The sequence below is a fragment of the Ipomoea nil genome, unplaced genomic scaffold (assembly GCF_001879475.1).
Source record: "Ipomoea nil cultivar Tokyo-kokei standard unplaced genomic scaffold, Asagao_1.1 scaffold2694, whole genome shotgun sequence".
NCBI classification, from domain to species: domain Eukaryota; kingdom Viridiplantae; phylum Streptophyta; class Magnoliopsida; order Solanales; family Convolvulaceae; genus Ipomoea; species Ipomoea nil.
Window position 1 is genome coordinate 1,157,500 of NW_017619122.1, and position 14,637 is coordinate 1,172,136.

The window sequence follows — 14,637 nt, forward strand, 5'->3', positions numbered from 1 at the left end:
TGATCAAGATAACAGGGCTGTAAAAGTAGAGTACAGAATGTTGAAAGAGAAAATTAGAGAGTACAACAAGAAGGATGCACAGTTCTACAGCAACATTTTTGCAAAGATGAGTAAAATGGAGCAAGTTAAACCAGCGGTATGTTTGTTGACTTATAGTTTTCAGCTGTTGTGTTGTGTTCTGATGTATTCTAACAGTGTTTTGTGTTAAAATATGTATATATACAGGGCACGACTGCAAAGCATGAAGCAACTCCCATGGTGATAGATAGTAAGGCCTAATCAAAATGATGGAGCAGTAAAGGTGTCATTTTTCACCTTCCTACCAACTCAAATCTATAATGTCTACTATGCTTGCTTGCTATCATCAAGTCAGTGTGCAAGGTTTTTTTTTTTTTTTTTTTTTTTTTTTTTTTTTTTAAATTAAATGTTGTTTATTGTATGTAATTACTACGCTGCATGATTTGGCTGTTATAAATAAAGCTCTTATTATTTACCACTTCTCTCTTGCAATTTTGCTTTTAGAAATTGAATTAATTATTTGACAAGTATATTTGAGAAATTGAATTAATTATATGACTCTACCATTAGAAGACATCACTCACTATTGATACTTCATCAATTTGAAATCTTGGAAGTGTCACCTTAACTAGTTCAAAAAAAAAGTATATATGATGTTTAACACTAGTGAAAACAAACCAGCTCAGAAGACCAATAAAATGAATCATCTCTTATCCAGATATATCTCTTATCCAATCATAGCAATAATTCTTTACTATCCTTTAGAACAGACAATCAGCCTTTTAAGGTTGTCTACTTAATTAATTTGTTCATATATATTTTGCTATATATTCTGGTTTGCTAAACTATGGTGATTACAATAAGGTGGGTATGCATCGATTTGTTGAAAAAATTGTGAACATGATGAAAGTGGAGAAAATGTTTGAACCTGACGGTGGACCTATTATTATGAATCAGGTTAGAATTGAAGCTAAGGAAGAAGATGGATTATATTGTATATTGGCTTAATTGTATAACTATTATTGTCTTTGTGTTTACTGTAGTTTGAAAACGAGTATGGACCAGTGGAGTGTGTTATTGGTGCCAAAGGTAAAGCTTATAGAAAATGGTTTTCGCAAATGGTTGTAGGTCTCAACACTGGTGTCCCTTGGATTGTCTGTAAACAAGACGACGCCCCCAATCCCAGGGTAAGTAGATTGTATAAATAGGTGCTAGAACTCTGGACTGCATGGTAAGCCTGGATCGGAACAGAATTATTCTAACTCTCTCTCTTTTGATTCACTCTTAATTAGCTTGCTTGCTTCCATGAATTCAGGTTTCCATCATATGGAAGTCCGATTGCTAAAAGATCTGTAGAAGACACAGGTTTTTCAGTGGCAAGGTTCGTCTAGAATAATGGTTCATACTTCAACTATTACATGGATAGTTCTTACCCTGCAGGTATGGCCGGCGACCAGATTTTTTAATTTAATTTCTTGGTCTTCTGATCTTACCCTAATCCCTAATTTCTTATTTGTATTGTTGAATTTTCCATATATGAAAGCTATGAATGTTAATGTGTGCTGAAGATCAGAATGTTCTTAATTTATTGAATTGATTGGTGAATTCTTGATTTGGGAATATGAAATTGTTAGGTTTGAGGTTTCAAAGGTGATAGGGTTGTGATAATGAAGCCTTCGACACTGCTAGATCAATCTAGCAATTTTGGTGCAGAAATTGGACCTTAAACTGAGGGCTCAGCAACTAAAAATGATAAGAAGGGGGCTGAGCTAGTGGATTCTGATCAGGCTGCTCAAAGAAAGGGAAAGGATAAAGTCATTGGTGCAGTACGTAAGGAACTAGGAAAGGCTCTGATTTGTGCTGAAGTAAATGATACTCTGTGTATTGTGAAATTTACCGATTAAGGAACTGAGGGTACAGATACTGGTATGAAGATCTGAGTTAGTATCTGGGAGGCACAAGGGAGGACCACTTGACTTAGTTTTGTGATTGTTTGCAGCTTTACTACACACTTCCTCCTATGGTCCAATGTTGGTGGCAGTATGCAAATAATAGTTTGGAGAGATGCAAAGGTATCATGATGTAGAGTTTATTATCTCTCTTAGCTCTAGACTTCACATTCAGAAATACTAAGAAATGAATTTATGCTAGATTGATGTTTGGTTGTATTTGTTTGGTTGGGACATTAGATTTCGTGTGTGGGACCTTCTTAGTCATCGCATATGCTAGATTAAGCGTCTTGTTATGAATAGTTTGAGTATGAAAGTGGTGAGAGTAAGAGGGCAGTATTGCTTTTTCAAGTGTCTTTCATTAAAGAAGCAAGTTGCCATTTTAGACTCTAGTATGCCATTTTTGTGTTTCTTGTCTAGCAAGTTGCCATTTTAGAGAGCTTTCGGAATTACTCCAAACTTATTTTGCATTTCATTGCAAATTATTTATATCTATACTAATTTATTTTCTTACTTTTTACATGTAGTTTTGACAAGTTGATTATGACAAAGCGGTTATTGATCTGGTGCGATCTGAATGGGCCGATATTCTATCAAGTCCTATAGAGTAGGTATGATTTGGTCATTAGAACGTTGTGATCATTTTGGACTTGAATTGGTTCGTGGAATTGTTTTTTGTGTAGTAGTATTATGACTTGGATGATAATTAGAATTGGTTATGGAAATCTTTTGACTTGTTATTTTGAACCTTATTAGCTTGTGCACAATTATGTAACTACACTTTGCAATATATGGTGAATGGATAAATTGTTTTCTTTTATACGATTATAAATTAAGCAGGTGAAAAACGGTTAAAAACCGTTGTCTATTTTACAATAGACAACAGTTAGAAACCGTTGACTTTTCTACAAAAGAGAACAGTTTATGGGTGTGACAAAAGCGATTTCAACAACACACAATAGACAACGATTTATAACTGTTGTCTTTTAAAGAAAAGACAACAGTTAAAAACCGTTGTCTAAGTATGTGACTTTTAACAACACTGGTTTCAACAACGCTTAATAGACAATGGTTAAAAAACCGTTATCGTTGGTAGAAAAGACAACGGTTAATAACCGTTGTCTATGTGCGTGACTTTTAACAACACCGGTTTCAACAACACTTAATAGACAACGGTTAAAAAACCGTTGTCGTTGGTAGAAAAGACAACGGTTAATAACCGTTGTCTATGTGCGTGACTTTTAACAACACTGGTTTCAACAACACTTAATAGACAACGGTTAAAAAACTGTTGTCGTTGGTAGAAAAGACAACGGTTAATAACCGTTGTCTATGTGCGTGACTTTTAACAACACCGGTTTCAACAACACTTAATAGACAACGGTTAAAAAACCGTTGTCGTTGGTAGAAAAGACAACGGTTAATAACCGTTGTCTATGTGCGTGACTTTTAACAACACCGGTTTCAACAACACTAAATAGACAACGGTTAAAAAACCGTTGTCGTTGCTAGAAAAGACAACGGTTATTAACCGTTGTCTATGTGCGTGACTTACAACAACACCGGTTTCAACAACACTTAATAGACAACAGTTAAAAAACCGTTGTCGTTTCTAGAAATGACAACGGTTAAAAAACCGTTGTCTATGCGCGGGACTTACAACAACACCGACTTCAACAACAGAAATTATACCCCTACAATGTGCATTTTTCTTGTAGTGAAAATAGCTAAATTCCTTGTTCTCAAACACTGTTCCATGATCAGATCGGAGTCTCACTATTTTGACAATGTGTGAATCCTTATCCTTTTGGAGCTTTAGGCACAATTTCTGAAATTCCTCAAAAGCTTATGACTTATGCCTAAGAAACATAACCCAACAAAAACGAGAGTAGTCATCAACAACAACAAAGATATAGCGCTTACCTCCAAGGCTTTCAACTTAAGTGGGTCCAACCAAATCCATATGAAGAAGCTCTAAGCAGAATGAGGTATTGATGTGACTGAAGGATTTGTGAGGTTATTTGTTTGCCCATTTGACATGGTCCACACACACTTGTGTTCTTGACTTTGAACTTGGGAACACCTCTCACACATTCATTATTAATCAGCTGTCCCATGTCTTGGTGGTTCATGTGACCGAGTCTTTGGTGTCAAAGTTCTGTGTCATCTATATATGATCTACAACAAAGCAAGTTAGTAGAAAGTATAAAACAATTGTCAAATGAACGTATACCTTCCATAATCAATTGATCCTTTTCATCTTTGACAATGCACTTATCCTTAGTAAAACCTACATTCAATTTCTAGTCACACAGTTGGCTTATAGTTATTAGGTTTACCTTGAGACCTTGAATGAGCAGAACTTTGTTCAGCGATGGCAGTCCAGGAACATTTAAGAAACCTATACCACTAATTTCTCTTTTGACTCCGTCTCTAAAAGTGACATGTCCCTCATAGGGTGCAACATTCTTTAGGAAGTTTTTGTTTCCAATCATGTGACGGGAGCATCCACTATCAAAGTACCACTGTCCTTTTGTTTCCAGTCATGTGACCCAAAGTTGCTTACCAGCATGCATGATCCACTTTTGTTTTAATTTTTCTCTTCTCTGATCACGGTAGAACTTGTAGCATTTTGGTATTGTATGTCCCTTCATATTACAGTAGTGACATGTAGGAACATATTGCTTTAACCTCAACCTTATTTGTCCTTTGCCTAAACTAGTACCTGCACTAGCATAAACAAATCTTGTTAATTGAAACTTATTTGAATTTTGTGTTATCCTAGTTCTTTTTGACGTTAGGAGATTTTCCAGCGTCAAGTATCTCATCTAGTGTGGAGGTAGTGCTCCTCATTTGTATTTGTTTTTTTGAGAGTATCCAATTCACTAGTCAGGTGTGCAACCCTTGAACTAGAATCTGCCAGTTCTTTGTCTTTTTCAACAAGTTGATTTCTCAAAATTTCAACGTTATTTTCAAGTACTCCTTTCTTGGAAACAGTAATGCTTTGAGCTTTCAGAAGAAGTTTCCACTTCTTATACAATTAGATATAGGACTTTTCAAGTTCTTCATAGGGAAGCTTGTCAACATCTTCATGATCTGAATTACTTTTAGGTTCAGGATGTTGTTCAGTGAAAGTTGCAGTGAAAGCCATGAAGTTTCCTGAAATTTCTTCATATGCATTTGCAATTTCTTCTGTAGTTTCATCATCACTCCATTTGGTTACTTTCATGGGTTTCTTCCTTTTCAAATAGGTGGCACATTCTGCCTAGATGTGTCTATAGCATTCACATTCCCTACACTGTATACCTTTGTTCTTGGTCTTATTTTCTAAAAATTGTCCTTGACTGTTGCGTGATTGGTTTCCAATTTGATTAGATTGGCCTTGATTTCTAGAGGAATTCAAATTCGCAGATTTTGGGTTGGACTTCGATGTCGATCTAGCAGGCACAGTATTTCGGGATGACTGATTTTTGCCTCCGCAATTTCTACGATTAAACAATTTGAAAATCTTGGAAAAGTTCTTTGAGATCAAAGCGACACTCTCCTCATTCATCACCTTATAGTCAGACTCCAAACCACTTCCATATGCCACAAAAGCAAAGATCTTATTCTTCTTATGCTAATCATTTTGAGAGAGCATTTCCATTTCGTAAATTTGAAGGTTGCTCATAAGCTCTGCAATTGTTTTCTTTTCCCACCCAGCACTTTCTTAAATCGTAGTGACCTTCATCAGGAATCTTGAAGGAAGATAACGCAAAATCTTACGGACCAATTTGTCTTGAGCGAAGGGTTCCCCCTAGAACTGCAGCCTCATTCTTTAGTTCTTGGATCCAGGTGTTGAACTGAGCAATTGTCTCTTCTTCACACACTCTCAATTCCTCAAATTTTGTATATACTTGCAGCAATTTCATCTGTTTGACAGAGGTGTCTCCTTCATACAAGGTTTCAAGAATGTCCCAAGCTTATTTAGTCTGAGTGAACCTTGCAATTAACTCAAATTGGCTCTCATCAAGAATTCCAGTAATGGTGTTTAAGGCCTTATTGTTGTTGTCACTAGTAGTGATTTCTTCAGTAGTCCCCAATATGATGAAGCCAACTCAACATTTTTATCTTCCTTTGTGCGAAAGGGTTGTATCCATCTATGAGTAACAGCCCCTCCAAACATTTACTCCTTGAGTTTGTAGGTAGATTTTTGTACGTGCCTTCTAGTAGGGACAATTAGATCCTACTAGCTGAGGTGGTCTCGCCTGCCCTTCCATTTTTCAGTCTGCAAATAAAGGAACACAAAACCAGCGCAAAATAGGGTATCCACACACTTACAAGAGAGCGAGAGTATTCAACCAGGAAAACTAAAATTAAGAAGACAATTCTTGGAACTCGCTCTGATACCAAGTGAAATTAGGCAACTAATGCCCTAAGTCCAATTACTTATGAATGATTTAAAGTCAATTTAAACGATAAGCATTGTACACAACTATTCAGGTTTACGTTTCTTAATCGAGTTTGTTGTCTGAACTAGTTCAGTAACTATAACAGTGCGTAGTTCACCCAAACAACAAATAGTAGTTAACTAGAAAACAGTTAACTGTCTTGAACTTTAGCCCGAACTATCTCATTGACTGGTTCAGTTTTCAATGCTCTGAGTCTATCATGAGACTTCCTTGAACTAACTCTTTATGCTAGTACATAATCTATCTACTTAAGTACAAAGGCTGAACTAAATCTTGAACAGCTACTTTGTTCCATAAAACATTAGCAATATAGAGGGGTAAAAGATAATTGTTTTAAAACTCCTTTCTTTCACAAGCAATCATTTTATTAACAATAATTTATTTTATTGTTTAAACTTAAAATCTACCATTCTATCGGCATCCAATTCGTCCAATCCACTATTAACAAATCGGATTGGATTGGATCCACACCCATAGCGAATGTTGATGCGGATGGAATTTTAAAATCCACCTTTAGCAGACTGGATGCATATTCACCCTAAATCTGCTCCATGGATCACCCCTACTTTCAACAAATATAAGTTTGTGTATGTGGTAATTGGGTTTAAGAAACTATTTTCACCTTCTAAGTTGTTCATAATATTAGTCAAGGATCTCTCAAAGTGGAAGTGTGTACCTGTAACACCCCCATTTCTAAACTAGAGAAACTCTTAAAAATACATACAATTTTTGTTTTTTTTTTAGAAAAAATGAATGCAATTGCGGAAGCGAATATAAAACTAAAGGAAACGGAAATGGGTGTTACCGCCACGCTCAAGTATTTCTCTATACCCAAACGCTAAGGATAAAAACAATGAACTGAAACAACTCAAGGTACGTATAAGAAAACAACTAACAATCAAACTAACTAACTAATAAATGATATCTCTAGATGGTTCGCTCGCTCTCTTGTCCAATGCTCATGCAAGACACCTGCAACCAGAGTTAAAAATAGAGCACAAAGAAACACACAAATTCAGCATAAAGCTTGTAAAATAATAAGAACCAGTACACATGGAATCCAATAAGGGTCTATAGTGGGCTCATCACAAGGCCCATAACTACATCCTTAAAGAATCATTGGTGGAAGAAACAAGAAGGTCCAATAATAATTCAATTCAATAGAGGAAAGTATTATAGTGACCCATTTCAAGTGATATCATGGATCAAAGACAATGCTTACAAGATTCGAGGTCGAATCATTTTCAAGAAGGGGAGAATGATGCGGCCCAACATAATGAAGATCCATCAAGAATACCAATTGGGCCAATCACACGGCCCAAGTCCAAATGATTAAGACAACTCTTCATTGGTGATATTCAAAGATGGTGGAAATCCAAGTCAAGCCCATTTGCAAAAGATGAAGAAGAATTCAAGGATTTTTATAATTGTTTAAGTGCTGATTTTGGAGATTAAATTAGGCCCAAATAAGCCCTATTATTTTTGGTCATCATTAATTTAAATTGTTTGGCATAAAAGAGAAAACACTAGTTGTATTTAGAAAGGATTCCTTAAATCCTTTTCTAAATAAAACTCTATTTACTTGTTTTCTAGATTAGGTTTAGGACTCTTTTTCCCATTGTATTTAGAATTATAATGCTGCCCCTATACCTATAAATAGGGCACATCCATATCAGTTTCGAGGAGGCTTTAATTCAATAAAATTCTTAAGTTTTTATTTACACTTGTGTAAGAAACCTTATGGCTAATTGTGGACTCAATTAGTGGCTAGTCGTGGACTCGACTAGCAAATTGATTCGTGGACTCGAATCAATCTTACTTTCTTCAACCTTAGATTTAGGTTCGTGGACTCGTTCTTGAATCGAAGGAAACTAGATCCGACTCTAGTTGATTGAAGATTGCATCATCGAGGTACTTGAAGCTACAATGGGATTCTTCTAAGTCTTTGAGGTTTCGAGACAAAGGGTTTCTCGTGAGGCTTAAGGTATTTTGATCAATCTCTATCTTTACTTTTGAGAGCATTCTTGGGACAATATTCCATCTTTATTTGAACCTTGGACTAGGTTCATATCAATTTGGTATTCAGAGCCTAGGTTTATCTCATTATCGTTAGAAATTTTATTTTCTTTGGTTCCTTAGGTTTATCACGTTCTTATCTTACATACTAATTTTTTTTCGTGTCTTATTCATTAAAAAACCCCAAAAAAATTTCTTTTGCATTCTAGATTATTTTCTTGAATCTTGATACATGTTCTTTAGTTTCTTGAAAGCCTATCCCGAAAGTGTTTTCCCTTTTTCCTATTCAATATCAATGATACCTCACACCCCCTAAGCACCATATTAACAAAAATTCAGTCATGAAAATAATCCCATCTCACCCTTACCTATATCCGAAGCGCATTTACGCGCAATCACGTCGCAATCACACCCTGTCCAGATTTCCGCGTTCTGTGACCAGTTTCAAAGAATGACCTATATCTCGAGATCTACTAGTTAGATTTATCTGAAATTTTTATATGTTGTAGATCTCTTCTGGGGAGTTCTATTGATATATTATACAATTGCTACTTCCTTACGGTCATTAAGATATTGATCTTCGAAGTAAGGGCAGCGTTTCTGTTTTTCTGGGTGATTCTTGAAATTCTTGATTCTGTTTTGAAGGGGTTGTGTGGATCCTCTTGGTCCGAAATTTTTGTTGGTATTTACAGTAGTTATTTGGAGGTTACTTATAAAAAAATTGAAAAAATCAAGAAAGTTGAAAAAAAAAACAAGCAAAAAAAAAAAAAAAATAGAGAAAGCAAAAGAAGAAGAAGGATAAGGTTGGTAGGAGATTCTTGGAGGGAAAAGGAAGGGGAAAAGTATAAGGTTGGAAGGATTTCTTGATAGATTCCTATTTTGTTGTGGTATACTTGAACCCCTCTTACATTCTATTTGTCTCTATCTGTTGATATTGGTTTTGCTTATCTTTCTGCCATACTTCCTTCTTTGGTTTCCTTTTTTCTTTCAAATCTTGCTTAGTTTCTTTGTTTGTATTGTCCTTTTTCTTTGCTTCTTGTTCTCAATTTTATTACCTACCTCGCGATACACCTTAATCTCAAAGGCTTGTGAAGTTTTCCAAGGTGCGTTTTCTTGAACTTTGAGGTTGAATCCATATCAACTTGAGTTCCGGACTAGAATTTTCCTTTTTGGAAAAAGGCTAGTGGGAGTATCTGCACCTTGAGCGATACACGAGTGGAGTGTGTGTTTGTAAGAGTGTGTAGTACACCACCAGAGCCATATAATCCACCTAGAACCTGCGAGCTGAGAATAGTGAGGGAGCGAGCCAACTTTTTGGTTTCACTAACGTGATTACTCACACATCTTCTTTTTTTTTTTAGATATTTTTTTTCCTATACAGATGGCTGATCAAGTTCCAAACCTTCCACAGACATTAGAAAAAAAGATAGACAGGTTACTCAAACGAATGAATATTTTGGAGCAACGCTCACAGCAAGTGCAACCACCACACAATGATGAGCGACATCTGCCACCAGCAGGAAGAGTGGATCCTAGATGTCAAAGGATCCCACAGCGTAATGCGGAGTTAGGAAACATTAAACATGAAATTCCTAACTTCACCGGTGAGAAAGGACCCACCGAATACATAGAATGGGAGAATGCTATTGAAACTCTTTTTTTATTTAAAGCACTATTCCGATCTTACAAAAATTAGGCTAGTTGCTACATCTTTTAAGGGGTATGCATTATCTTGGTGGCGAAAAAGAAATAGAGAGAGAGTTGCTAATTTTATTCCCTATGAATCTTGGGTTCAAGTGAAGGAAGATATGCGTCTAACCTTTCGTCCTAAATCTTTTTTCTATGATCTTGAAAGAAAATTGCAAGGAACTGTGCAAGGAACAATGTCAGTTGATAAGTACCACCAAACTATAAATATTTTGCTTGAACAAGGAAACGTACATGAAGAAGAGGCAAAATCTATTGCTTGTTTCGTACATGGATTGAACTTAGAAATTCGACGTGGAATGAGTATTCAGAGATATGACACCCTTTATGATGCCTTGTATGCTGCAGGTGAATCTGAGGCAAAAATCAAAGAGATGAAAATGTACAAGGCCAACAATGGTGCGTCAAAATGGAACAACACTTGTTCCACCTCTCAAAGGTGTGATGAACGTCCTCTTCCAAGAGATGATTCACGAGACAAAGGTAAAGAAAAGGTAAGTGAGGTAGTGAAGCCTCAACGTGATAGAGAATTGGTTTGTTATAGATGTAATAGGAGAGGCCACAAAGCTCGTGATTGCCCTAACAAGAGGGTAGTTAAGATAACAACACAATCTGGAAATTTTACTTCTTGTCTTGAATATAAATCTGAGGATGAGGTTTGTGACCATTTTGAAACCCCCAATGAACATGTTGAGAGAGAACCATTCATACCTTTAGATTCTGATTCTAAATATGTTGATAGTGAGTCTAGTCATACTGTTGTTGTTAAGGAGGTTTTGAATGTTCACCCTTTAAAAGAAGATCAGTCTCAAAGAGAAAATATATTTTGTGCTAAAGGGTCAATTAGAGAGAATGCGTGTGCTATGGTAATAGATTCTAGAAGTTGCACAAATGTGGCTAGTGCAACTATGGTTAAATTTCTTTAGTTACCTTTGCTTAATCATCCAAATCCTTATTGTTTGCAATGGTTAACTGATGCAGGAGAAGCTAGAGTAACCAAACAGGCTCTTATTCCTTTATCTATTAACAGTTACTGTGATGAAATCTTGTGTAATAATATCCCAATGCAGGCTGCTCATATCTTGTTAGGTAGACCATGACAATTTGACAGAAAAATAAGTTATGATGGAATGAGGAACACTTATGTGTTTCACATGAATGGAGTTACATATGTCTTGCCTCGTTTGTATCCTAAACAAGTAGAAGAAATTCAATTGACATTGATGCAAGCTCTCAAACCAACATCAAAGGAAGAAATCAAAGAGAGAAAAGTGGAACCTCCATGTTTAGAATTGCAATCACCACTCCAATCTTCTAACTCAGTTTGTAGCCAAGCAAAGGGACCACAATCAGTGATACAGTGGAAAGGACCAGCCCAAGGTGTCAAAGTGCAACCTCTCTTGGTAACTACAAAGGATATTAAGCAAGAGAAAAGAAGGGGAATAACTATTTACTCACTTTTATTTCAAGCATGCATTAAAATTCTCTAGATTTGTTTGCGATGTTTCTATTAATGACCTACTTGCTAGATGTGTTAGAAATTTGTTTGCATCCATACATCCGAGATTCCTTAATTTTGATTTTACTAAAACTTTATTTGATAGAGATAAGGAATCACTGGGACGTTATAAGGCACATTTGAAAACTTCTTATGTGAAATACTACTTGCTCAAGGGATTTTCGTTCAAAGTCAATGGGATTGGCACTTTTTGCTTGGATTTGAGCAATGGTTTAATTATTGATTCACATAAGGGACAATTTGATTTTCCAAAAAGTGATGATGTTTTGCATGGATATTTTCATTGGCCAAAGAAGAAAAAAGATGTAGAATCTTATGTTCATAATTGTGCTACTTACCACCACAATGCATCTAAATCATTACTTGATATTTCCATGGATTTTGTGTTTGGTTTAGCCTTAAGCTCTAGGCGGAAAGATCTTGTGCTTGCTGATAATTCAAACAAGATGTCTAAATTTAATGTCTCATTTTGTTGAACTATTACCATTAAAAATGTTTAAATTTCATGCTTTGTCATTAGACTTAATTCCCTTACTTGTTGATTGTAGGATGATAATTGGAGCTACTCGTGTCAAGCATCCCAAGAAAAAGTTTCACGAGTGTGATAAAACACAAAGTGAGCTTGCTAATTTGTCTTTCATTGAAGATTTGGATTCGAGGACGAATCCTTTTCAAGAAGGGAAGAATAATAAGAACCAGTACACATGGAATCCAATAAGGGTCTATAGTGGACTCATCACATGACCCATAACTACATCCTTAAAGAATCATTGGTGGAAGAAACAAGAAGGCCCAATAATAATTCCATTCGATAGAGGAAAGTATTATAGTGGCCCATTTCAAGTGATATCATGGATCAAAGACAATGCTTACAAGATTCGAGGTCGAATCATTTTCAAGAAGGGGAGAATGATGCGGCCCAACATAATGAAGATCCATCAAGAATACCAATTGGGCCAATCACACGGCCCAAGTCCAAACGATTAAGACAACTCTTCATTGGTGATATTCAAAGATGGTGGAAATCCAAGTCAAGCCCATTTGCAAACGATGAAGAAGAATTCAAGGATTTTTATAATTGTTTAAGTGCTGATTTTGGAGATTAAATTAGGTCCAAATAAGCCCTATTATTTTTTATCATCATTAATTTAAATTGTTTGGCATAAAAGAGAAAACACTAGTTGTATTTAGAAAGGATTCCTTAAATCCTTTTCTAAATAAAACTCTATTTACTTGTTTTCTAGATTAGGTTTAGGACTCTTTTTCCCATTGTATTTAGAATTATAATGCTGCCCCTATACCTATAAATAGGGCACATCCATATCAGTTTCGGGGAGGCTTTAATTCAATAAAATTCTTAAGTTTTTATTTACACTTGTGTAAGAAACCTTATGGCTAATTGTGGACTCAATTAGTAGCTAGTCGTGGACTCGACTATCAAATTGATTCGTGGACTCGAATCAATCTTACTTTCTTCAACCTTAGATTTAGGTTCGTGGACTCGTTCTTGAATCGAAGGAAACTAGATCCGACTCTAGTTGATTGAAGATTGCATCATCGAGGTACTTGAAGCTACAATGAGATTCTTCTATGTCTTTGAGGATTCGAGACAAAGGGTTTCTCGTGAGGCTTAAGGTATTTTGATCCATCTCTATCTTTACTTTTGAGAGCATTCTTGGGACAATATTCGATCTTTATTTGAACCTTGGACTAGGTTCATATCATAAGATCTACTTCACCCCGTAAAACATTTTTGCACATAGCACATAGGAGCAGATAATTGGTGTGACACCCCGTGTCACGACCTCTAATCCAAGCTAATTATTTAATTACTTACCCTAAAAAGCATGGTTGCAAAAATTGCGCCTGGGCGCTAGGCGCCCGGCCGCCGCCGCGAAGAAGGCCGGAATCGGCCTCCTCCGCGGCGGGCCGGCTAGGCGGTCTAGGCGGCCGCCTAGCCGGCTGAACCGGCGCCGAACCGGCGTTTAATTATTTTTTTTATTATTATTTTTTTTTTTTTTTGCGTTTTAAATTGCGAAAAGTTCGGGAAGGCATAACTTTTGACTCAGTTGTCCGTTTTGGACAATTTTTTTTCAAATTGCATATTTTTTCAAGATCTATCCACTGCAAATTGCCGAAGGCGGTTTGGTCCACTAATTTCTCAAAAAAAAAATGCTTCTTTAGCTCTTAATTTTAGTTTTTTATGTATTTAGATGGTTTAAACAATCTTTTGAACACTTTTACAACTACTTTCGTAAATAGTTTCTAAGAAATAACTATGGAAACCTTATTTTTTCTTACTAAATTTTAAAAAAATTTAATTTTTAATTAAAAAAATTAAAAAAAAATAAAAATCGGCGCCTAGGCGTCCCCTTGCCGCCTAGGGGGCGCCTAACGTGTTTTGCAACATTTCTAAAAAGAGAATTAAATTCCATTAATTAATTAAGAAGGGTCCACCATAGACCACGAACCCTTATCCCTAAACCAATCCCTTAGTCCTATAAGAAATAGAATTAGCATACCCATACCATTCAGACCCTAGTTAGGACTCTTAGATATATAAATAGGGACATAGGAGGCACCTAGAAGACACCACAATAGATATCACCACACAAGAATTCCCAAGAATTCTCTTATCACCAACGTAGGAGAAATCAAGAAGGGGAGATCTTAGAGAAAGAACCTGAATAGCCAAAGAATCTAATTAAGGCTAAGAGGTAACCCATGTCTCAACAAAACCTATTTTCCTTGCTAAAATTTTATTCTTTGGCTCCTTCTCTATGCTTGCGTCTTGATAAATCTTTTATGATGATTATGATATGATCTTGATGATTGATGAGATGATCTTATGTGTTGATCTTCATAATCTTGATGATTATAAGAGGATCTTGATAATTGTGTGATGTTCTTGATAAATCTTGATGTTCTTGATTTTAAAGATAAACTATGATTTTGATGATTTGAATATGATTAGAGC

The 14,637-nt window shown here is 35.9% G+C and overlaps 1 long non-coding RNA gene across 1 annotated transcript; it reads left to right on the forward strand.

Moving 5' to 3' along the window:
- Positions 1–2,025: 2,025 nt before the first annotated feature.
- LOC109155193 lies at positions 2,026–14,094 on the forward strand. Its single transcript, XR_002049871.1, has 3 exons — positions 2,026–2,105; positions 3,732–3,737; positions 14,083–14,094. It is a non-coding gene; the product is annotated as an uncharacterized LOC109155193 (long non-coding RNA).
- The last annotated feature ends 543 nt before the right edge of the window (positions 14,095–14,637 follow it).